The sequence below is a fragment of the Lepus europaeus genome, chromosome 13, assembly GCF_033115175.1.
Source record: "Lepus europaeus isolate LE1 chromosome 13, mLepTim1.pri, whole genome shotgun sequence".
NCBI classification, from domain to species: Eukaryota; Metazoa; Chordata; class Mammalia; order Lagomorpha; family Leporidae; genus Lepus; species Lepus europaeus.
Genome location: NC_084839.1, coordinates 63,559,148 through 63,586,075, shown reverse-complemented (window position 1 = coordinate 63,586,075; position 26,928 = coordinate 63,559,148). Strand labels below are relative to the sequence as shown.

The window sequence follows — 26,928 nt, the reverse complement described above, 5'->3', positions numbered from 1 at the left end:
TTATCTTACCTGAAGCATGGGTTGATTTCTACCTATTAGCCTGAAGGTGTATTGTTTCTACTCTAGAGAAAGGGTGGATAAATTACAGCTCCATAGTCCAAATCCAGTCTGCTAAGGATGGTTGAAAAAAAAATTGAAAAGAAGAATAATATTTTATGACATGGGAAAATTACATGAAATCCAAATTTCAGTGTCCGTAAATAAAGTTTTATTGAGACACAGTCACATTCATTTGTTCATATATTGTCTGTGGCTGCTTTCCCACTGTAAAGGCAGAGTAGCAGCAATAAAGATTATATGAACTGCAAAGCCAAACGCATTGTCTGCTGGACTCATCTTTTGATTCTTTTTTAACCATCCGTAGCAGGCTGGATATTAGCAATGAGGCTGTAATTTACTCACACCTTCTCTAGAACATACAACAACACTTCTGCACCAACAGGAAGAAGCCAACCTATGCTGCAGGTAAGATAAAGATGAATCCCAAACATTGTTCTTTTTTTTTTTTTTTTTTTTTTCGGCGAACATGTCTGCTTTATTCACGACCACCTATACTACTATAGGACAGAACCATTGATTCAACCAGCCACTTGGATTCCAACAATGAAATTTGTGTGTTCTATCTTACTCCCTTGCTAACGTTTGCTCTAACAGTTGTGCTAAATCTATAAAGAATAAATATAAGTAACAATAGGAAGTTATTCACATTTTCTCTGTAGATCTTGTTAGTTTGCATGAAGTAGAGCTGTGTAATATTTTCTAGCCTTCTGGAATGGTTTTCCAGTGCCCCCATACTCATTTGCTTGTTCCCCTTCTCCACAGGAGCATCATAGACATAGTAAAATAGATATTTGGTACACTATGCCATTTTATTTTTATCTTTCTCATATCCAAACACTTTTAAGAAGCATACATATTTATAGGATATTGTGTGATGTTTTGGTACATATATGCATAGTGTAATGTTCAATCCAAGCTGCTGTTATGTCATTTCTATCTTAAGTTTCACTATTGGAGATGAATTTGGTGTAAAATTTAAATGAGTGGTGTATTAGCTTTTAAAACAATGAAAGCTAAAAACAGTTAAAGAGGAATGAAAATTTTAAAAACGTTGAATTCAATGCTCTGAGATGTAGGAATGATACCAAGGTTTATTTTTATAATAATGACACTTTTCTTCTGAACAAAGTTAAGATAAACATCTTCAGGTTGCCTATAGATGTTACATATATACAATCTGACTCGATGCAAGTCTGTCTGCCTTTTACTTTCCTTGGATAAACTTCAATATAGCAACAACTGAAGAACGATTTTTCTCTACTTGTTACATACACAGGACCAAACCTCAGGATGTCAGCACTAGAACTATTTTCTTAGTCTTTACACAGTATTTCCATTTTCAAGTAAGTAGGGAGGTAACCAAAAAATATACCCCACCCCATCCAAAAAAAAAAAAAAAAAACAACAACAGAAAAAAAGAAACTCACCAACTCTAAGCCTAGAACATCTCCAGCATAGACTGATACGCTTTGTTTTAAGTTGGATGCAACTGACCTTGAGTTTGATGTTTTAACACTCATCTTATGGGCTATTTCAAAGATTATGAGCAGGGTGCACTTGAAACAAAGAAACAAAAGAGGAATCAGGCTGGGAGGGAAGAAATGCCAGGTCTAGTCTATTATGAACAGCTGTGTCTCCTTCAATACCTTCTTTAATGACCTGAGGCCTTGCACTCTCATGTATATAATGGGGCAGTATACTAGAATATGGGAGATTCCCTTGTTTCCTTTTTTTTTTTTTTTAAAGATTTATTTATTTGAAAGGCAGAGCTACAGAGGTGCAGAGAAGGTGAAAGAGAAGGGGGGGGGGGGGGAGATTGAGATTCTTCCATCCACTGATTTACTCCCCAAATGGCCTTAATGGCCAGATCTGGGCCAATCCAAAGCCAGGCACCAAGAGTTTCTTCCTGATCTCTCACGTGGGTGCAGGGGCCCAAGGGCTTGGGCCATCTTCTCCTCCTTTCCAGGCTATAGCAGAGAGCTGGATAGGAAGTAGAGCAGCCAGGACTCAAACCAGCACCTATATGGGATGCTGGCACTGCAGGCGGCGGCTATACCTGCTTTGCCACAATGCTGGCCCTACCTCGGGTTTTTACTTTTTAAGACTTTAAAATCAGTTCTGTTGTAAAAAGGTATTTTTTTTAGAATTGATTTATTTGAAAGGCAGAACAATGAGAGAGAGAAATAGGGAGTGAGAGAGAAATGAGAGATTAATTTTCATCTGCTGGTTCACTGAACCCCAAATGGGCACAGTGGCCAAGCCTGGGCCACAATGAAGCCAGGAGCTCAGAACTCCAACTGGGTCTCCCACATGGGTGTCAGGAACCCAAGTACTTGAACCACCATCCACTGCTTCTCCAGGTGCATTAGCAGGGAGCTGAATCAGAAGTGGAAAGGGCAGGATTCAAACCTGTGTTCCAATAATGGTGCCAATGTCGCAAACAGCAACTTAATATGTGGTGTCACATTTGTGGGCCCCCTATGAAAAAGCTTTTACAAGCACGGAATATCTTTCTGAGGTCCTACCCAGGGATGTGGGGCCTCTATGATGAAAATTCACATTTTTATTAGCTCAATGCTGAATCTTCTGGTTTGCTTTTAAAACTTATCTAGTTAAATGCATATAAGACATGTTGCTCTCCTGGGAAATGCAATGGGTCAATATATTAGTCTTATTTTGATAGGTTGGGCTGGTGAGACCAAAACATAGATTTTTAACTCATGGAAACATTGCATTTTTGTTGAATTCCTATGTAGGAAAGATAAACATTTCTTTCTCTTCAAGTGGTGTTTATGTTATTCACTAGAAATGTGATTGATAACACACAAGCTGGGAGGTGATGGTATATTTATGTGAGACCCATACAAAGTAATCCCACATGGAGAAATATCCTATAACACAACGATTTAGGATGGTTTGACCAAAGTGTTCCTTTCCCTCCAAGGAAAAATATATCTTTTAATAACTGAATAATTCATCTATTTTGATTCTTCAGACTAGATTATGACCTGAAGTTACTGTGGTACTACAGGAAATCAAGTTTGATTTTGTAATATAGTCAAATGAGTACTTTAGAGTGCCATGTCTGAGATCAATAAGGAAGCAGTAACTACATTTACTGTCATATGATGATATTGATGTAAAAACATAATGGTCAAAATTATAAAATCAATTTCATAATTTAATCAGAAATGTTTATTGATACTGTTAAAGTTGAATTCAATAGCTTCTGGTATGTAGTTAATTTCCTACCTGTCAGAAAAATGTATTGAAATGTTCTTTCTTGAAAATGATTGGAGTTAATTCAGTAGAGAAAACAGTAAAGTTTCATGCTAATAAGTAGAGATTTCTTCTCTCTCCAATCCTTGTTAGAGGCAAATGCTAGAAGCTTTTTGTTTGATTCTTTCAAATACTACAACAAAAAAAATGTCCATCAGCTACACGAGTGGTTGGGATGGTCATCCTCTAATCAACCATGTTCAATGGACAAAGAGAGTGTTGACTTTATTGTAAGACTGACCAAATGCACACACAACACAGGTACATAGGTGTTTGAGTGAAATAGCTTCTTATGAAGTGATATCTAGTTTAAAAAATAAATGAGAGGATAGATTAAGTTCTAAAGACTAGAATTCTTTGATGCTTTAACTTTGCCACTAGCTACTGGTTTTGATCTTTAGTAACATTAAGTTGAAAGTATGTTCAATGAAACCAAAGTCACTTAAAGGAATGTCTGTGTGACTTGTATGTTTGTAATAAACCCCTTGTGGATTATGAGAACCTGTCCAACTTCACAATTTAAATGAGATAAATTCCAAATCCTAAAGCTTTTGCAGTTCACATCTGTGTGTTGTAACAGGATTGTAACTTTAGAATCCACCCCATATGATTCTTTAGAAAGTGTCATTTTCTTATTCAAAGCCTAACGATGGTTGCCCATTACATGGTGCAAGGAGTCATTTCCTTCTGTCATTCTAGGGTTTTTCCTATCTAGCTTTTCTATTTTCCTTCTCCTCTGCTCTTCCATCAGACTCTCCACTTTAGTCGAATTTACATTTGTATTTCCTTCAAATGGTCCAAACTTGTTCCTTATCTGTGATTGTTCTCCACTTTATTATCTACTTAGATATTTTGGTATTGATTCACATCCTATTCTGCCTTATTCTTGCATCTTCTTTTTGGTGCATGTGTCTTGCCTTACTGTCTAGACTAAGATCCCTGACAGTTGATATTTGGTGGAGTTACACATCGCATCACGGTTGCTCAAAGAATGGTCAACTGAATGTTCTGAAAAATCATCTTGAGTAGGGTTCCCAGGTGCAGCATTTTGGAATGCATTGATATTTATGCTTTAGGTGTGCTTTAATTTCATGTAGTAAATCAGAATGGAAAAATAATATGAATCATAAAATTTCTGTAAAGGATAAAACCTTGGGTCTCATTATGAAAATGGGGAAATAAAGGCCCAGAAAGTTCAAAGAAGTATTTAGCATCATTGCTTTCAGGCTTCTGGTCCTTGACACCTGCCCATTCCCCTTTATGCTATATAAGCATGACTCTAGAGGAAGTAATTCTAACTATCCACTGAGAGTAAGAAAGGTAAGGCAAGAAACCTTGAAAATAACAGAACCCTTTGGGATGAAGGTGATGCTCCAGAAATTTTAAGCTTTATTTGGGTTGCTAACTCTTGTTCTTTGAATATAAAATATTTTAATTAAGACAAGTGAATACACCATCCCAACAAAAAGCAAAGATAAGCTACATGAAAAGATAAACTGATTATATTGTGAAACAGAAAAATAAATTGAACATGTGTTCTAACCCTAAGCCTGCATGGGCTCTGCCTTCAGGATCCCCCCTTCTCTTTAACTGGGCTACTACCTGACCTCTCCTGCTTGGTGGCACTCAGCATTTCCTCTTGTCATAATTATCCTTTTCATGTCAAATGTTCACATTAAATATGCAAATCTAAGTTTTCTTAAGTTTTAACTGTGTGCTTACATATAGAAAAGAATTATATATTGTTTAAGTACGAAAAACTAATGCGTAAGTGTATATTCAATGCCAGGAAGAGTTGGTCTATAGAACTTGTGTTTCAGCATCAGTGACTGTAAGGCAAATTCTATTTTCCTGTTAACTCTCTTATACATTTGTATGGGGACAGACATCCACTCATTTGTGTAAAGATGTCCAAAGCAGAATCTATTGCCATTAATACACACATGTTATATGATATGAGATGTAAAGAATATTATATCACTTTTCAGAACTAATATCTGCCATTCACTGAATGCTTATTATGTGTTGACCCTGGGATATCTATCTCATTTAATCACAATAACCTTATAATATGTATATTATTATCCTCTCTTACGTAATCTTGAGAGAATGGTCTTTGAAGTTAGCAACACCCGGGTTCAACGCCCATCTCCTCTATTTACAGTAGTGAGACCTTAAGAAAATTGTTCTATACTTCAGTTTTATAGCTATAAAAATATAACACTCATCCCATGGGATTGTTTTAAATATTAAAATAGAAAATGCACATATGGTATTTAACAAAACTTCAGGTATATTGTAGATGCTCAATGGGGCTTAGCAATTTTTCTTTACTGTTAATACAGATGAAGAAATTGATTCTTAAGAAGTGAAACAGCTTGCTTAAAGCTACAGAGGAAGTTAAGTGGAAGAACTAAATTTTAAATCTAGTCCTCTCCAGATTTCAATATCTGGATATTGAATATTGTGGAAGCCCATGAAACTGTTGTGAAATAAACCAGGGCTGAGTAAATTAGAATGGAAAGAATGTATGTGTATGAAATTTATTATAAAGAAAAAGGTAATTGACAAGAGGTAACGTAGAGGGAGAATGGCCATGAATGACCTCAGGTTGAGTCTGAGCTAATAGAAAAAGGGAGCTTCTGGTGCTCCTGGGCCCAGCCCAGGATCCTACACCTGCTGCTGCTGAAACTGCCAACAAAGTGTAGCCTCAGCTGTAACACAAACTATTGTATAACAGGCTGCCCATTCTGGCACTCCAGAGGCTAAAGTTTCCCCAGCCCTGCTGCCATCATTCTACCAGAAACAGCAACAGCTGTGCTGTTGCATCAGAAGAAAAGACAAAAAATGGCTTCTGCTTTTCCTCTCATTTTCTAATCTTCCAACAATTCCTCTAAATGGTAGAATATAATGAGAACCCAACTGAAAAGGGTATCTGGGAAACATAGTTTGTAGATTTCCAGTCCCAGCAATACAAAGCAGAGTATAGAAGATTGGGCTGTGGCCTTGACAAAAGCAATAAGTGAACAACCAACATAGCAGGAATTATGGCAAGAATGAGGAGTTTCAGGAAAAATGGATGGTTTTGGAGGAAATAAGTTGTCCCAGTTATGGATAACGTAGAGAAAGGTAAATGCTTCAGCTCTCAGAAATGCATTAGAAATAGGGTATATTATATGTTGAAGTAGACCTATAAAAGTTAATTAAATTCTGCTACCTATGATCATGTTTAACATAAAGGAAAAGTTAATTGAAGTAAAATATAATAAATATAACTGTTGGGTAATATATACATATCAACTTCTATATATTTCTCCTGTTATCAAGTGCTACTTAATAGAATTACATTTTCATTAGTTTCTAGGACCTTTAATAATTGCAAAGGAGTCACTACAATAATGAAGATCTGTAAATGCATAAACTGTGATTCTATTTTATTTTTTTTATTATATATATAGTATCCTTAGGGAATAGAACACTAATTCTTTGGCATGAAAATTTCTCAAGCTACCAGACTATCTAAACTTGGTGTTTAAACTCTTGATTTTCTTGTACCTTTCTTGTGATTACCTTCTGAGTATTTCTTTTCCTCTGGTCTGGTTCTATTCACACTACTTTCATTCCCTTCTCTTATTTGGTTAAAACAGAGAGCCCCTGAATCATGAGATGCCCAGATAGTTCTTTAAACAGATCAGGGATGTTCTGAGGCAATTTTCCACACAAATACTAGAGCAGGAAAGGCAAATCAAGATCCAGAACCACAAGCTGAAACCCCATTGAGCCAAAGATGATAAATCTGAGACCAATGAACTATGGTCTAAACCATGATTCTGCCAGGTGGATGCCTGGAGTTGTTTCATTAGGAATGTCCACTGAGGAGCAGTGTGAGCTAAGAAGCAACTGACAGGTGCCAGTTGAAAGACACCTGCACACATGAAATCTGCACAGTGAAGTTCAGAACATATGGATGAAAGAATTATCATTTTAAGAACTAATTTCCCTTTCAAATGTTTTAGTCATTTTTAGCAGAATAAGGTAGTCTCCTGCTCATCAATACTACTTTCACTTTATGACCAAAATTTTCAATGACTTGCCTTTGATTTTCATTATCTTTTTTGGTGATTTGAGGGCAAATACAACTAACAGCATGTGAACTTTATATCTGCATCAATTGTATAGTTCTTTGCCTAACTGAAAACTTAGATTAAGTTCTTTTTTCACTTTGAGGACTTTCCTAACTATCTCAGCTTAGAGTAATTTCTGTAGCCTTTGACAAAGTGTCTTTACAAAGATATCCAAGGCTTCATGTCATATTAGTTAAGATTGGACTAAGGGGGTTTCCTGCCTTTATTTATCCAAGGAAGCAGAAAGGTTATGGTGAACAAGCCCACTAAATCGGTTTTATCCATCCCTTGGCAGCTACCCATCTACAAAGAAGTTTCCTTTTAATCTCCATGATAGCCCCCAGTCCTTTGGTTCATGTGGTAGTTCAAGGGTTCAAGCCTCCATGTCCATTTCCTCAAATCCCTGACCAGATGAAGTGCCTTCATGGTGGCAAGGGCAGAGCACAACAGTGAAAGCCAGTGCCTGTGCCTCCTCTCCTCTTCCTGGGCACGTTCCCAGCCTCATCGAACTCATGATGAACCATGAAACTGGTTCTGGTCAATGGGGTGTAAATAGATTTTTGGCTTCTAAAATCCCCCACAATATTCTCTGCTCTTTTGATTTCCTCATTTCCTGGGCAGATACAGAGGATTTATTAGAGGGCTACAAGTCAGATCCATTTACTAGGTTCAGCCTGAATCTCCGAGTCTTGACTGGAGCAGAGTTGGCTGACTTACACCAGTAAAAAAATTAACTGTTGCTCGGCTGTGGAGCTGCGAGTTGTCATCATCATCACTGTTATCATCCCAGCCAGCCTTGATTGCCTGACTAATAAATTCATACATATTGAAGAATGTGCATTTGCAAATTAGGAACCTTAGTCTTCAAGAAATTTAGTTTGCTCCAAGCTGCACAGCTAGTGAGGAGCCAACCTAGGTCTGTATTACCAGCCTTAGATGAATTTAACCTCACAGCTTGTGCTGCTAACCACTAACCCACCTCCTGGCAGCTGGATATCTGGATCTGTTTGTGGTCAGTTAGGAAAGTCTACAATCTGAAGAGTACTGTGAGCTGAGATGCACCTGACAGGTATCAGGCAGAGGAGGAGGAAGTTGTGTGACTCTTTTTCCCAGTCTGTATGTATCATCTTTCAACTTTAATGACCTACACATATGCGCATGACTGCATCTTTACCTCCACCACCTGTATCCTGCCTAATAAGACCAAACCTGCCTTTCCTGCTACCATGAAAGCCAAAATGGGGATCTCAACAATGTAGGTGTAAAAGGCTTAAACCCTGTTCCTGAACTTGGTGCACCAGGTAGTGTCAAGACAAGGGGTAAGAGAGCCAGCCTTCCACTGGGTCAATGCCCAAATTGGATCTGAATTTTCCACTGAGTAGGTTTAGGAAGCCCTGTCAGTTTTCTATGAGATGAAAGAGACATAAAGAAGAGGTGGGGCCCAGTGTTGTGGTACAGCAGGTTAAACCTCCACCTGTGATAATGGCATCCTCTATCAGATGCCAGTTTGAGTCCCTGCTACTCTGCTTCTGATTTAGCTTCCTTAAAACAGGTTCAGATTTAGGTTCTGCCATATCTGCCAGAACCTATACAATTTGTTACAGACTTTGTCAGAGCCAATGACTATCCTCTTCAGATTCCGTCAACAGTATGGAGTGGGGACTCCGCCAGAGGCTAGTGCCTTTATCCTACACTCCAAGTTGAGCTCACTCTTTACTGATGGTGATGTTTGGAACTTGATGGGACACCAGATGTTCCAGCAGCCTTTCCTTAACACAGAGTTTCTATGACCAGAAAGCTGAGTGACTATATTTGCATACGAAACTATTTTCTACAGCAGTGCTGAGAATATTAAGTAGGGATACACTGTACAGCTCTGGAGACTGGAATCCTTAGCAATGATTTAGGAAGACCTGTTGCAAATGACTAAAGTTAAATTATCAAGCTGTGCAGCTGATGGTCTTGAGATGGGCTTTAGGAGTGTCTCTCTAGCCAGCTAACACTATGGTCCTGAATTGTTCCCAGTGTGCTCAGGAAGAATTACAAGAAGATGAATAGCTTTCCAGTCTGGTTGTATAAGACAAACATACACATAGGAACATTGCAAGGTGACATAAACAAGGTGACAGTGTGGAACAGGTATAGGCCCTGAAGAGATTGAAAGTGATGCAAAAATCATTTCTTCTATCTGCCTTTCCATATAATCAAAAATCTGTCAATAGAGTAAAAGAAAAGAGGTATCATTATTGGAAAACTTTGCTACTCATTTCCAACTTCTGGGTGAGTTGGTCATGATTGCCAAAGCTTACAATAAGCCAAATATGGTTGTTTCTAATGTAGACACATACCAAGATACAGAGATGAAAAATGAATTATGTCTTCTTTGTTAGGGAATTACCATGGTACTCTTATATACCCCCTTGGAATGATCTGTGCCTATTAAATTCAGTGTTTTGGACAGTCCCAAAACCTTTCATGATTGAAGGCATCTAATATCACCATCTATTTTATCTTCCTCCCTCCCTCTACCTACATGTATATTAGCATCTGAATTCTGACCTTCACTTTTGTTGAAGAATCTGAAGTGATTAAAGAGTTATACTCAGACTAAATATTTATGGTCAACTTGATTGAGTTGACAAGTATTAGGTAAATTTCAGCTACAATAAATGATCTGGCTATATGTAATTCTTTCAGAATTTCAGAATTTGTTTTATTCAGACCATATACATAAATTCTATATAAAGACACAAAGGTGAATCATAAGCAAAATTGAGACCCAGAAACAAGATATAATGCAAAACACTGCTTAGGCTCTGAAACAATGAAGAATTCTTTTTTTTTTTTTTTTGAAGAATTCTTTAGAAGAATTTCAGACAATGTGGAGAAGCAGTCACGAAAGCTGCAGGAATGCCAGGCCAGAAGTTCTGGCTACAAAAATCTGAATTTAAAGAGATGATGATGGATCACCCAATTCTTTGCTAAGACCCTACTCAGAATCCCTTGGTGAGCGAGGCCCTCGTCAACACGTTTTTCGTAAGGTTGCAGTAGTAACTGAGAATGAGCAAAGAAAGGGATAAAGTTAAAACTAGAACTAAAGAGAATGAACTATGAAGTTAGACTCAGTTCCTTAATCCTTTAAAGATATTTTCCAGGTGGCGTGACGGAGCTGTGTAACATTTCCAAGCATGTAGATAAATCTCCTCATCTATCATGATGTCACCAATGACCCTAAAAATCTGCAGTCCATGGTTCATCGTGAAAACATTTCATGGAAGCTTTATTATTTTCTGTGAAAAAGGGTAAACTCAGGTTTTTGGAATTTAGGGCTTTCTCATTATGGGATCAGGTTGAAGTGCAAGTGTGTTTGGATTCAACCTTTAGTTTGAGGATGTTTGAGTATAAAACGACAAGGTTCTTTATTAAATTTAAAATCATAGTTTGCATATTGAACAGCTTGCATTCCATCCCATTGTTTAAATTCATCAAATAGTCACTCTGGAATTATTTCTAACAATTGGGATGACTTCATTTGTGTTTGTTTTCCCTTTCTATTAATCCATGACAAACTGTGAAATTTGCCATTTTTACCATAACCAGGCCATGAAATTTGTCATCTCTTTCTGTAATTTACATGGAGCCTTGGCTATAGATATGTTCCAGGCAGGATGATTGCTTTCTGTCTGATGCAGAGGACAGAACAAAGGAGGGGTATACACAGAAGAGAACACAAACAAATTCAGAACAGACATCCGGAAGGGATGTTTTTCTCTCCTTTAATGCTGTAAAATCCTCTAAAATGTGCCGAATGCCTCCCAGGGAAAAGGGTGATGGGACAAACCAAACCAAGGTACTGTTGTCAAATCCAAGAAACAATGAAATGACACTCCAGGGAGAGGAGAGCACTTAAAAGCAGAGATGTCTTGACAAACTGGAAGGAGTTGGAGGGATGTGTTGGGAAATTGCATTGAGTAATGTGGTTGGGAGTCATTTGGAAGAAGAGTTTCAGAGGCAAGCCACCATGACTGTACAAGAGTTTTAAAGCTTGTTCGCAGGCTATTGTTCATGGGATGGTGAATTTCCTCGTCTTTCCTCTCTCTTCTTTCCAAAATTGAACTTAAATTGGGTTCTTCCATGTCAAATGCATGAAAAGTTCTCTGAACCATTTGTGGTGAAAATTAAACTGGACGTTTTGCAAGAAAGATCTTGTATCTGTTTCTAATGATCTTCTTCTTGGTTTGGAAAAGGAAGGCACCAAAGAGTTTCACTGTCCGTTTCCTTGATTTGCAAAATTACAGCATCTACTTTGAACTGTGTGCTCTGACAAGCTAGGTTATTAAAACTGTGGCAATAGCTAAGCAACCACTAAAAAGGAAGGTCATTAAGCCAGCTAGACGTGCTATTACTCCACGGTGGATATGGTTTTGGTGTTACAAATTTCCTCTGAAGCAGAATAAATGTGACTTTAGTTGAGGGTAGATATGAAGCTAGAAGTGAAGGGGCTGGGAGAAAGAGATACTTTCAATAACTCCCTTTCCAGTGTCTCCATATTTTACTGTGTACAGAAGTGTAAGAGCAGTTAGAGGTCACATTACTGAATGAGCCCCGGGAGTCTGCACAGGGAATCATGCCCTAGGGCCTGTCATAGTGTATTTAGGCATTGTTCTCTAGAGAGAGGACACTTTTGTTTTCTAGGATGCAGAGTGATTTATTGAGAGTGGATTGTCTCTTTTGGTTTAGATGTAAAGTGGGAAGTGATTATACAGACTGGAGTTGAGCCAATTGCTTTAGTTAACTCATGGTTATTTTTGCCCACAGTGAATAAGGATTGCATGGATGGTAGGAAATATCAAAGGCACATTTAATTATCTGCTTTATTTCCCTCTTTCCCTTTGACTCCTACATCACTGAGAAAATAGGGTGTTCTTTTTCCTCCTGTGATTGTCGCATGAGCTTCCTGCCATTGGCTCATTCTTACCTCTTTCCACCTGTGGAAAATCTGCCACTTTAGCATAAATAAGTTGCTGGTTTTAATGCTCATTTTAGAAAACACAGAGAGGAAACAAAGAAGAAAAGAGTAATGAAGCAAAATCCACATACCCTGGAAATAATTGCCGTTAAAATATTGACGTGCTTTCTTCTAGTTACCTTTTCTTTTCTTTTTTTATCATTTATTAAACTTTTATTTAATGAATATAAATTTCCAAAGTACAGCTTATGGATTACAATGGCTTCCTCCCTCCCATAACTTCCCTCCCACCCACAACCCTCCCCTTTCTATGCACACACGTACACACATTTGCTGCTGCTATTGTTTTCCTTATTGTTTTAAAATAGCTGACTCATGATAATTGTACATATTTTATTTTTAACTAACTCATAATAGTTGCACATATTTATGGAGTTGAGTGTGATATTTCAATATGTGTATATAATATGTAATGATCAAATTAGAGACTGGGTAAAGGGAGGAAGGAGAGAGGATGGTTAATGGGTTCGGAGGTGCAGTTGAGAGGAAGAATAATTTTTAATGTTCCATAGCCTAATAAGGTAACTATAGATGACAACAATTGATTGATTATTTCCAAATAGCTAGTAGAGAGGATTTTGAATTTCCTCATATATTTTTACATAATTGAATTTTAATTACATATGGAAATAAACATTTTTTTTCTTTTTTTAAACTTTTATTTAATAAATATAAATTTCCAAAGTACAGCTTATGGATTACAATGGCTTTTTCCCCCCATAACTTCCTTCCCACCCACAACCCTCCCATCTTCTGCTCCCTCTCCCATTCCATTCACATCAAGATTCATTTTCAATTCTCTTTATATACAGATCAATTTAGTAAATATTAAGTAAAGATTTCAACAGTTTGCACCCACACAGAAACATAAAGTGTAAAATACTGTTGGAGTACTAGTTATAGCATTAATTCACATTGAACAACACATTAAGGACAGAGATCCTACATGAGGAGTAAGTGCACAGTGACTCCCGTTGTTAATTTAACAATTAACACTCTTGTTTATGGCGTCACTGATCTCCCTAAGCTCTAGTCGTGAGTTGCCAAGGCTATGGAAGCCTCTTGAGTTCGTCCTCTTGAGTTCCTCGACTCCAATCTTATTTAGACAAGGTCATAGTCAAAGTGGAAGTTCTCTCCTCCCTTCAGAGAAAGGTACCTCCTTCTTTGATGGCCCGTTCTTTCCACTGGGATCTCCCTCGCAGAGATCTTTCATTTAACTTTGCATTTTTGAGTTTTTTCCCTGTTACATTACAGTCTTTTCAAAAGTATAATTTTGATGCCTTTATTTTATCTAATTGTGTAAACGCATCAATATTTCACTTACAGTCCCTTGTGATTAAACCTTTATTTTCATTAACATTTTTTGATTATAAAATTATCAAAGATGTAATTATCATCTTTGTATACATTTCTGACTATTTCCTAGGATGGATAACCTAAACAACCACTTACCAGGTCAAAACATGTGATTACTTTATATGACACATTTTTGTAAAATTGCATTCCAAAATAGTTGTACCAATTTATATTAAAAACAACTTGTCAACTTCATTCTCATTCATGTAGATTATCTCCTCTTTAAAGAATCATGTAGATTTAAAGAAAAATTTAAAGAAAAATTCTTAGTTTGATAATTTTACAAACAAAAAATGTTCTCTGTTATCTTACATTGTACTTTTGTGATTCCCAGTGAGGCTGAACTTTTTGTATTCCCTTTATTATAAATTACCTTCTATCCATTTATTTTTTATGGTATTGTGGCAGCCAGGAGAAGGTATTTCTCAGACCACCTACCACAGGAGTGTCATTGACTGAGGACTCCAATGCAGCATTTTGAAACCTATTGCCTTATTTATGCCAGACCCACATCCCGGAGGCCCTGCTCCCCAACAGGGATGAAGTGTGTTGTGGATAGTAAAGCAGATGTGCTCTTAGGAGGTGAGAACTCCTTTGTCAGCTAACTTTGTCCCAAGGACTCCACGCTGGCTGTCTGATACAGTCTACCACTCTCTTCACCTGGGATTCTCTCTCAGTCTGCCTGACTCCTTCCTATTTCCCTTCACACCAGCATTTCCCCTAATGGGAAGCTTTGAGATGTGTCACCTCAAAATTTGTATATTAAAGTCCTACCCCAGGGCTTCAGAATATGGCCTTGTTTGGAAGTAGGGTTCTTGCAGATATAATTAAAGTGAGGTCACATTGGAGTAGGATGGGACCCTTATCTGATCGTGATGGATGTCTTCATGTAAAGAATTCTATGTGAAGAGACAGATTCTTACAGAGGGAAGAAGAAGTGGAGACACAAGGAGAATACCATTTGTGAGCCCAGGAATAGTTGAGACCACCAGAAGCCAGGGGAGCAGCATAGAACATGTTCTGTCTCAGTGCTCAGAACAAACCAACCCTGCTGACACCTCCATTTCCTACTTCTGGCCTCCAGATTTGTGAAATAGTAAATTTCTGTTTCTTAAGCATCCCAGTGTATGATATTTTGCTATGTCTGCCCCCAGGAAGCCAATATGCCTAATACAGTCCTCTTACTTTTTTTATAGTTTTATTTATTTTAAAAAGTTAGAGAGAGAGCAAGAGAAGGAGAGAGAGATTTTTCCATCTGTTGGTTCACTTTCCAAATGGTCACAATGGCCGGGGCTGGGCCAGGCTGAAGCTAGGAGTTTCTTCCTGGTCTCCCATGTGGGTCCAGGGGCTCAAGGCCTTGGACCATCTTCTGCTGCTTTCCCAGGTGCATGAGCAGGGAGCTGGGTTGGAAGTGGAGCAGCCAGGACTCAACCGGTACCCATATGGGAAGCCAGCACTGCAGATGGTGGCTTAACCTGCTGAGCCACAGTGCTGGCACCAATCCTCTTACTTTCAATCCAGTCTTTTGGCCAGCTTCTTGGATCCTTGAATGAAGCAAGCTTTAAATTAACTTTTTATATGTTGAATTTTAAACCTCTTTCATAGTCTTATAAATATTCTTTGAGTTTATGTGCATTCTACTTTGGTTTATATTGTTTTAACATACAGATCATGAAAGCTTTTATCTGTTGAAATAATCAGTTGCTCATAGATTTTCACTCCCCGTCTTTTCGTCTTTCCTTCTTTTTATCCTTCCCTATTAATTTTTAAGACTTGAAAATTTTATTTAGCTCTTGGTAAATTAAGAACTTAGCTTGTGCTTTTAGTAATGTATAAAATCTATGGTATTATGTCCAGTCTTTTCTTATTTCTATTCTTTTTCAAAATATACTTAGCTATTATATTATAAATACGTATTACATATATATTCTTCTACATGAACTTCTGAAACTCTTTTTCCAGAATGCTAGAAGAGAGAAAAAATCCTTGTAGGGGCTTTAACTGGATATAGTTTAAACAAACAAGTTAAATTGCCAATAATTAATATGTTTACAACATTTAGCTTGGCCTTCTGGGAATGTTAAGTTCGCAGTTATTCACTAATTAGTTTATATGTTGCAGGAACTAGTTGACGTTTTCTTTACATAGGTCTTTTGTATGTCTTGCTAGCATTACATTTAAGTATTTTATGGATATTGCTTTTGTAAATGCCATGTTTTTCATATTTTCTAATGAATATAAAGAAAAACTATTTCTCATGGTTAAGTAATAGTCAACCATTTTTACTAAAGTTTCGTATTAATTCCAATTTCAGAATCATAGCGCATTTTTTCTAATATTTTCTGTAGAGGTAAATCTCATAGAAACTTTGATTATGAGAGCAGGAAGTACCTAAGGTCATCCTGTCTTCTCTTTTAAAGGCAGTCCAGCAGGAAGCCTCAGCATCATGCTCCATTGTAAGGAAGGTCCTGAAAAGACTCCACCTCATCTTCCCAGGGATTCTTTAGCCAAATATCAGAAAACTCAATATAAGGAAATGACAACATTTGTGAATAATTATAGTTACAAAATAATAGCAACTGCTTATTGCGATCCAGAAGCTCTGCTACATACATTACATGAACAATATAATTTTATTCTTACAACTATCATTGGCAATACAATGTTTAAGATTGCTGGCAAGAAATGAGTGTCTCCTCTATCCAGTTCTTTTTAGAAGCAAACAGGATTTACCTAGTGACTTAATAGAATTCAGTGTTGTCCCTGATTACTGCCTCTCTTAAACTATTACTAATGATTCAGAGTCAACCCAGGCGTTTGTAGCAGAGAGAACAGATTTTTCATCACCACCCCTAGATGAAATACAAAATAATTAAGAAAAATCTAGCAACTATTTGAAATGTTTCATTAGTTTGTTCAGAAAGCCTGGTCAAAAAAATTCTGAATTGCTAAGTATCTTTTGAGCTTTAAATATCGACCCTGTTGGAGTCTTTTTAAAAAATCAAGACAGGTTCTACCCAGAATGAGTTTGAATCTAGAATCCTAGAACCCTTGTGATGAATGAGACTTGGTTGTCTTCTGGTTCAACAGACTAGTTGACGCACCCCCAAATTTATGGTTGCTTGGTCTCTTCTGGAACAGCTTTCTGATGGATAGAAAGCTCCTTTTGACCAGAAGCCTTTGGAAGGGCCTTTTGAAGCCACACAGAAGTTAATTTTCTTTAATTATTTGAAGACAGCTATCATGTAATATAGTCACTCTTCTCAGCAAAAATCTCTTCTCTGGTTCCCAGTTCCCTCGAGCATTTGTCATGGGGACTCCTGCTCCTTCCTTGACTCCCTCCTCTGAATGTGATTCTCTTTGTTAATACTCCTCCTAAAATGTATGGTCGGATGCTGAACAGAGCAGTTAGCATATGGTACAAACAGTATTGTGTTATTCAATCTCTATATTACACTTTGATCTATATAGTCAAAGATATGATTAGTTTTTTCAGCAATTGCTCTACACAGTTAGTATTCCCAAATCACACGGAACTTTACATCCCTGCCCTACTCCCGATTTTGCTCTTCCACCAATTTTGTTTCCATCTTAGTAAACAAACACAATTCATCCAATTGCTCCAGCCAACACCTGGATATCATCTTGACTCCTCCCCCTTAAGCAGGCTATTGTCATGTCCCATCTGCTCTTCCTTCAGATGGTATCGTTTCCTCCACTACCACCCTTGCTTACTGATGGAACAGCCTCTTAACTTGTCTAGAATTTCTTCTCCTTGTTCATATTTTTAAAAATATTTTTTTATTTATATAAGGACTCACATTTAAAATATGCTTCACATGGTTGACAGACTACGTAAACAGTAAATGTGATTTTGACACTTCCCTACTTCTTCATGATTCTTCAATTCACACTCGGACAAAATTGAGCCTTCTTTACTGTGCTCCACAAGGTCCTCTGTGCTCTGACTCCTCCCTCTAGTCTATTTCATTCTTTGCTTCTGTCCTCCGCTCCAGTCATCTGCTCTTCTTTCCTTTTTAAAAAAATAGTTTAAATGTGTCTATTTATAGTACAAAATGTGATATTATAGGATACATAGAACTAGATAAACAGAAAACAGTTACTCTATTAAAGCAAATTAACGTAGTCTTTCTGAGACTTGAACACATCAACATCCTTCTTTACTCATGACTCTTATATATTCTACCTCCAATGCCTGAAATGTTCTCTCTACCCTTGCTTGACTATTTCCTCAATTCATTTATGCTCAAATGTCACCTACTCAGGAAGTCCAGACCAACTCCTGCATCTCCCTGTGGTCACATTCTACTTCCTTACTCTACTTAATTTTTCTTCATAATGCTTATCATCAGCTGCCCCTCTAGGTATACTTATTCATTCATTTAATTACTGTCTCTATCACTAGAATGTCAAGTTCACTACAGCAGAAACTTTATCTGTATTGTTTTCTACACAAAGATGCTAAAAGCAATCCTAGACATATACTGGGTATTTCCTGACACATATTTGTTCATAAGTTAGTTATTGAATTATGGGCTGTATTGCATTTATAATCAGATAAGCACTTTACTCTCTCTCTTTTTTTTTAGTGTCTTCTCTGTGCATTATAGTTTTCTAAAGTGTTCAGTAATTTTATCTTGAGTGTGTCGTTTCTTGGACATACAGGGTTTCATTCATTTCTTCCAGGTTACTTGTCTGACATTTTCCACTCTTGACTTAGGCTCTATTTTCTCTCACTTAAGCTTGTCCATATTTCCTTTCTAGTCTGGACATTTTTTCTCTCTGACAGATAAAATGAAATCTGGGGCCGGCGCTGTGGCTCAACAGGCTAATCCTCCGCCTGGTGGCACCAGCACACTGGGTTCTAGTCCCGGTCGGGGCACTGGATTCTGTCCCGGTTGCCCCTGTTCCAGGCCAGCTCTCTGCTGTGGCCAGGGAGTGCAGTGGAGGATGGCCCAAGTGCTTGGGCCCTGCACCCCATGGGAGATCAGGAAAAGCACCTGGCTCCTGCCTTCGGATCAGCGTGGTGCACTGGCTGCAGCACGCCGGCCACGGCGGCCATTGGAGGGTGAGCCAACGGCAAAGGAAGACCTTTCTCTCTGTCTGTCTCTCTCTCTCACTGTCCACTCTGCCTGTCAAAAAAAAAAAAAAATGAAATCTGGAACGTTCTACTGCACTCTGACACACATTAATATATTATCAGTTAATCAGCTCAGCAGGTCCTGTATTCTTCCCCACTTTTGATTTCAAGTAACAAATTAAGAAAAAATAGTTTTTATCCTAAGTATTGTATTTTATTCAAAGTATTAACCTCTTTCTGGGTCCACTTTATTTGGGAAAACAGGCTTACTATACATGAAATAATGAGAGAAGAGTGTAAGATGATTTACAGTGTGGTGACATGATACAAAGACTCTAAAGCTTTCCAAAGAAATGGAACAATTAGAGTTTGCAAAATTAGCAAATGTTTTGTGTAAGATGATTCCAAAGTTTTACATACAGTGGTTTATCTTAACAAATAAAATAATGGATATTAGGAAGAGTACAGTATTATAGAGAGTCCTAAAAAAATTTCTCAGGACTGAATGCTGGTAATCCTAGCAGACCACATGTCTTAGCTGTGTGTGACTTTTATCATCAGCCAAAAAGATGCTAAGATCCATGTGAGGTCAAAGATAGAGTGGCAGAGAACGTTCAAAGTTTTTAGGTTAGCAGACAGCCTTGGATGTTCTCTTGGAGTGGGGGTGAATACAATGTCATCACAGCTGCAAGCATAAGCTAACCATCTTGAGATTAATGGTTTGCTGCTATCCTAGCCCACAGACTCCACACAGTTTTCTCAAAATAACTTTATATTTAAAGAGTCAAAACTCGAAATGCATGTCTGTGTTTATGTGTGTATATGTGTGTCTGTGATAGCGCACATACAATGAACAAACATGTCTATACCATATTCCAAGGGGCTTGCTCTTTTGTTATCACTAAATCCAACTTTCTTTTTTGTGTTATATATCAGTGAGGCCCCTCCAGTTTTTAAAAGGCTTCTAACGTTCATTATGGTTCTAAATAGTAGGGAAAATATAAAGTTTGCAGTTGAAGTGTGTGAGTTATGTGTTGATTGAGAACCCAGAAGAACTTAGCAAGATTGTGCTGGAAATGCGGTCTGATAGATGTCTGGGGGTCCTTTCCTTCTTTGTAGCAACAATCCAACTTATTGGTAAAGTTGGCTGGTAGGTGGTAACATTACAGAGCATGAAAATTATACCACATGGCTAAGTTTTGCTTTTTTAACAAGTGTGCAGTTGGGCTGACCTAACTCTCATTTCCTGTTTCCATTATGGCTGTTAGTCCCCATTCCTCCCACATCTGCACCCAGACATATCTTACTCTGCAGCCCGTCTGCCCATGTGGGCTCTGTGGTGACCTCATTCTTGAGAATAGGCCTGCAAGCTGTGCTCAAGATGGACAGCCCCAGACAAATGAGTGCGTGCACCCTGCGTGCACAGCTGGAAGGGTGCTCCAGCATCCCTGGCTCATTGTGCTGCGGCGGGGCTTCACAAAAGGTTTTCAACATATGTTTGTCTGGATATTTTCAACGCTCATGCACAGCTCTGCTTTAAATATTTAACCTTATATGAGGATGTCTGAGGCTTCCTGAAGTTATTCCTGTGATTTAAAGAAGAGAAGAAATCTGGTCACACAAATCTCAATAGAATGATCAAAAGACCAAATAGTAATACACTCATTTGCTTTTTTTTAAAAAAAAAAATACATAGAGATCTGAGCTTTCAAGTTTTGCTCCACTTGCTGATCAATCTGTCAATATGTGCTCAATGAGCATCATATGAACTAAACGTAAAGGAAAGTACAGAAGACTCTCAGAAATTCTCCCTTTCGGCATGTAGTCGAATTGAGAGGCACTATGGGTCAGAATGGAGCGGCCTTATCGAATACTAATGGAAAACAATTTTTTGAGTGTTTAAGACAATCCAAGGCTTAGTGGATCATCTCATCATCCTAATCTTATCAGGTAGATGTCATCTTTCTCCCCCTTATTCAGATGAAGAATCTGAAGTCTGATTGACTGAAGAACTTGGCAAGACTACTCTTCCACAAGAGCCAAGGTTGATACCTACTTCTTCGTGGGTTCACAGATGGATGGGGCTCCAGAGCTCAACATTTAACCAGAGTGCTGCCGCACCTCTAGTGATAATCTTCACACTGCACTCAGTCCCTATGGTTGGAGGAACAAAAGGCATGTAGGGGCCGCTTCTGCAATAATGGTGTTGTTCCATTCATGAAGGCAGAGCCCATCTTAAAGGATCACCTCTTAATACTGTTAACAATGACAATTAAATTGCAGTGGAAATTTTGTGGGGTACATTTCAAACTATAGAAGTACGTAAAATCTCGGAAGAATGGCCGGTGCATAGTAATTGCTGAATGGATGCTGACATTACTCTTTGTGTAGTAGTTGCCAGTTATTATTGGTGAGGATGAGTGGGCATATCTACCCTCTTCCCATGAACATAATGGGTATTTTCTAAATATTTGTTGAGTGAAAGACACAAAGATTGTGTTTATAATAGGATTTGGGCCCTTAATACCAAAGGCAATCATCACAGCATGAACCTGAGGTCTAAGGATTCTATTACAAATCTGTACAATGTCAGAATTGTAAGAGGCCCATAGAGGTTTCTGGATTTTTGCCTTGCTGAGCTTACAGATGAGCATACAGAGGCCAGAAATGCACAACAACCCAATGAGACAGCTTGGGCCAGATTTTAGCCCCATCTGAGAGAAGCTAAAAGCGTCTCAGACTTGCAATATCCCAAGTGCTCCCAATTAGCTAATTAGATGGTAGACAAGATTCTTGAAACCCAGTCAAGGAATGCTTCCTCTTAATTCTCTTTAGCTTGGAGGTAGACATTAATTACACTGCAGTTCTCATGTACATTAATGGAATCCCTGAAACCAACCAGGCTGCCACACTGCGTAACTGCAAGGGCCACAATTCCCATAGTAATCATCCTCCATGAAATTGATACCCTTTGGGGCTGTACAGTCCACAACACAGCTCTGGGCCCAAGGAATTGACCAATGACTTATGGGTCATCACAGATAGTGAGAATGGGGGATTATTGGTAATGCATGATTCTCAGATGTGTTCTAGTTATTACTGGCAGGATAAGAACCCTGTGACTTAGGTGTAGTCACCATTTTTTTTTAAACAAGCAAGCCTTTTTTTTAGCTAATATTTTTTAAATAAATGAGCATTTTTGAAATTTTTATAAAAATATTTTTTTTTGAAAGGCATAGATACAGAGAGGCAGAGGCCAAGAGAGAGGGAGGGAGAGAGAGAGAGAGAGAGAGAGAGAGAGGTCCTACATCCGCTGATTCACTCTCTAAATGGCTGCAATGATCGGAGCTGGGCTGATTGGCAGCCAGGAGCCAGGAGCTTCTTGCAGGTCTCCCACATGGGTGCAGGTGCCCAAAGACATGGGCCATCTTCTGCTGCTTTCTCAGGCCATAGCAGAGAGCTGGATCGGAAGTAGAGCAGCCGGATTTGAACTGGTGCCCATATGAGATGCCAGCACTGCAGGCGGTGGCTTTACCTGCTATGGCACAGTGCCAGCCCTGAAATGAGCATATATTTAACAAATATTACTGAGGACCATGATCTTGGAACTAACCCAGGGAACTATGGATGGCCTCATGGTGCTTATATTATCATGGAGATACATAAGTAGTTCGGAAAATGTTGATTGGTTTGATAAAAACAATTAATTTGATTTATGTGATACAAACAACTAGTTGGGGAGCAATTGATTTTATTAACAATACCTTTACGTGTGTCATGAAAGGATGAACAAAGTAGGTAGAACTTATACCTGAGAATACACTATTTTTTCCATAGCTACTTGACTTCATTTTTTTTTCTGAGGATAACAGTCAAAATTGTTCTATCCTAACATGATGGGGCAGTCAACAGAATTTTTTGAGGTCTTGGATTAAGGAAGTTACTGTGGCAAATTTGAAATTGTCAAATAGTGCCACTGATTTCAGTGGTGTATATATACTCAAAATTCTTAATGTTATGCAATATTTAACATTGAGTGATTAAGTCAGATTAAATAATATCAGAGACTATAATATTTTTATTAATCATTGGTTCTCCTCACTTACGGCTTCTCTACCCCAGCCTGCCTACCACACACAGCAAATTTGTAGTCACTGTTCTACAAATGCATTTTAATAAACAATATTTTCTTTTTCCTGAATGAGTCACTAATCCCAGGGGTCTTTCAAAAGAGAAGTTGGGATCATACCAATGGTGCCATTTTCACGGCCAGTGCTTTAAAACAAAACTGAAAGGAAAAAAAAACCACAGAAACATTTGAATCCATGTGAATGTTTTGATTGTTAAGCCTCAAATACATCTTGGTGGATTACGATTTCAGGGAAAAAAGCCGTGCCCAAGGTGACAATGTGTAGACCAAGCTTCAGCCCAGAGCCATTTGAGCTGTCAAGGACATTAAAGCTCATTAAATGGATTCCTCCGCAGAAACCCTCACAGATCAGCCACACTGCCTCTCAGCCAGTTTTGCATTTCACAGTTCTTAGAAAAATCTTCTCCTTGATGTTGGGGTGTTGCGCTCAAGCTGAGAGCCTCAGGTCTTTAATTGAAAGACAAACATATTGGTTTTATATATATGCATTCTGGAGGGTGCAATATTTATTTATTTATTTTGGTTTTCTTGTGTGTGTGTGTGTTTTTTTTTTAAGTGACAATACTGAGAAAATGGGAGAGGGAAATCCAGTCACCTGTGACTATTAAACGACCCACCAGCTGTTTATAACTTCACACACCATTCCATCAGATGAGAGGTCTTTAAACATGCGAGCAGGAAGTCCTCCCCAGGGCATGAACAAGCAGAACTGGGTGAAGTGCTACTCTTGCTTTTGATGGTGTGAGACTTACTTTTGCAAGCTATTGATGTTATTTCCCTACTGTTTTCTTAAAGATTAACCTTAAGGAATTTAAATAACTAGGCCTAAAATCTCTAGCATGATATTTCATCAGTCACATCTCGGTTTTCAGCTGAAGAGACGACTGGTTGGCTGTGAGGCGGATAAGGTTCCCTCCTCACCTACTGTGTGGACTTGTTCTCAGGTGACCAAGGGCTATCCTGGAACAAGCTCTTCTGGAGCAATCTGACCACGTTTCTGGCATTTCTGTGTTTGTTCATAGTGCAGCCTGAAGTTCTTTGTAGGCAAACTGAATCCTTTTAAGGATTTAAGTAAGAGCCAACAAGTGACACTTGGAGGTCTGTCCCTTTGGAAAACGTTTGGGATTGTGCAGTTCTCATGGTTGTAGGAAGAATAGGAAAGAATGATGAATGGTGTAGACTGGCAAAATTGCTTGTGGGCAGTCTAATTTTTGTCATTATAGTTAGCTGGGGTATTAAGGTTCTCCATATTAGCAGATCGAATCGGGTCTGCATGTGTGTGTGTGTGTGTGTGTAGATATAGCATACTGGGAGAGGGAGAGGCAGATTTTAAGGTGAGGCTTACATGATTATGGAAGTTAGCAAACCCAAAATCTGAAGGACAAGTAGACAGGCTGGAGACCCAGGAAGGAGCTAAAGAGCTTATGTTGCAGGTAGAATTCCTGCTTTCCCAGGGGGCCTTGGTCTTTGTTCCCTGGGCCCTTCAACTGACTAGGCAAGGGCCATCCACTAAAGAGGGGGCAGTCTGCTTTTTCTCAAGATTCCCTAGTTTAAATGTTATTTGTAAAACATTGTAACAGAAACATCCAGAATAATGTTTGACCAACTATCTGGGCACCATGGCCCAGGCAAGCAGGCACATAACATTCACCATCTCAGTGGACTATTGGTCAGTAAGGCTAAATACTATACATTTATGTCATGTCAAATTCCAACAGATTTTGAGAAGGTAGATCAAGGAAGGAGTATAATGAATACATAAGTTAGAGTCTTTAACAGATTGTATAAAAGCATAATTAATAAAAATAAGATAATAATAGCAGGAAAGGTGTCAAAATAATAAAAATAGTAGCTAGGGGCCGTTGTTGTGGCATAGAAGGTTGAGCCGCTGTCTGCAGAGCCAGCATCCACTAGAGTCCCTGCTGCCCACTTCTGATCCAGCTCTCTGTAATGCACCTGGGAAAGCAGCGAAGATGGCTCAAATCTGTCCTTGGGCCCCCGTCACCCATGTAGAAGACTCGGGAAAAGCTCCTGGATCCTATATTCGGCTTGGTCCAGCCTTGGTGGATGTAGCCATCTGGCAAAGGACCAGCAAATGGAAGATCTCTCTCTCTTTCTCCCCCTCTCCCTCTTCCTCTTCCTCTTTCTCTATAAGTCTGCCATTCAAATCAATAAATAAATCTTTAAAAAAATAGCCAACACTTCTTTAGTACTAACTGTGTGTCAGGAAATATTTGAATCCTTATAAAGCTCTGAGAGGCAGCAAATACCCTAGAATTGATCCCCTTATGCTTAGAACAGTGCCTGACATATAAAAAGCACTCAGTAAAAATTAGCTGCTGCTTTTATAACAGATGATAGAACAAAAATGTGGTGGGCTTGGGACTGATGCTGTGGTATAGCAGGTGAAGCAGCAACCTGTGATGCTGGCATCCCATATGGGAGCCAGTTTGAGTCCTAGCTGCTTCACTTTCAATCCTGCTCCCTGCTAATGTACCCGGGAAAACAGTAAAGATGACCCAAGTCCTTCCTTGTGTCCCCACCACCCATGTGGGAGACACAGAAGAAGCTCCTGGCTCCTGTCTTCAGTCTGTCCCAGCCCCAGTGAATGTGACCACCTGGAAGTGGACTGGTGAATGAAAGATTCATTCTCTCTCTCTCTTTCTCTCTCTCCCTTTCTCAGTAATTATGACTTTCAAATAAATAGATAAATCTTAAAAAAAAAAAACATAGTGGTTCAAGATAGTGTGGGTGATGGCATGAGGTCCATCTGAACCCTAGATGGCATATTTACTGGGCTAATCTCCTGCATATTTATAGGTTAGATGAATAAACATATCCTTTTACAAACTAGAAGTTTGACTGAAAATACCACATTCCAGTCTTCCTTGGCAATCCCAATGACCACTTTTGCCAGAGGAGAATATGAAGGGAAGCCTGGCATTGGCATGTATTTTCTTCTTTTTTTAAAATTTTATTTATTTATTTGAGAGGCAGAGTGACAGAGGGAGGTAGAGTCAGAGAGAAGGCTCTTTCATCTGCTGGTTCACTCCCCAAATGGATGCAATGGCGTAGGATGGGCTGATCCAAAAATGGAGCTGGGAGCTTTCTCTGCATCTCCCACATGGGTGCAGGGGCCCAAGCACTTTGGCCGTTCCAGCCAAGGGCTGGATCGGAAGAGGAGAAGCCAGGACACAAACCAGCGCTCTCATGGGATGCAGTTGCCACAGGCAGAGCCTTAGCCCACTACACCATAGCGTTGGCCGCATGTGTGTTCTTTAACAGCATCACATTTGGTTATCTTTGTTGAGTTTGGATTAAACAAAACCATGTGATGCATGAAACTTCCTCTGATGATGAGGGCATGATGAGGAGTGAAGCAGTGTACAAGACAACCCCACTGAACAGCCCAAGTTAAATTACCATAGAGCAGTGTGAGGGGCTGTCAGGCCTGAGCTTCCTTGGGCTTCTTTAGTATGGCTCGTGCTACAGGAATCGGCTTACAGAAACACTTTTTGACTTACCGTAATACTGAGAACTTCATACTGAAAATCAATGTGCATTTTGTTTCATTACGGAGAATCCCCACAACCATAGCTTTAAACACACTTTAACATGCTCGTTATGCTGCTCAGAGTGAGCCTCCCCACCCCAACAGATCTCAGATTTCCTGTAATTCAGTTGAGGACGTTCTGGAGCCATCATGGCCCAAGTCACCAGGGAAACATTGGTAAGATCTTTAGGTTGAAGTGATGTTTTTATTTCAAATCTTATTGCTGGGCTTCCCAGCTTTTCCCAGTCTTCTTTGTGAAACTGAACTCATTTGCAA

General features: G+C 38.8%; 1 pseudogene; it reads left to right on the top strand.

Annotated features, from left to right (window-relative positions):
* LOC133772347 (U3 small nucleolar RNA-interacting protein 2-like) overlaps positions 1-26,928 on the top strand; it is a 72,106-nt pseudogene that overhangs the window by 9,332 nt on the left and 35,846 nt on the right.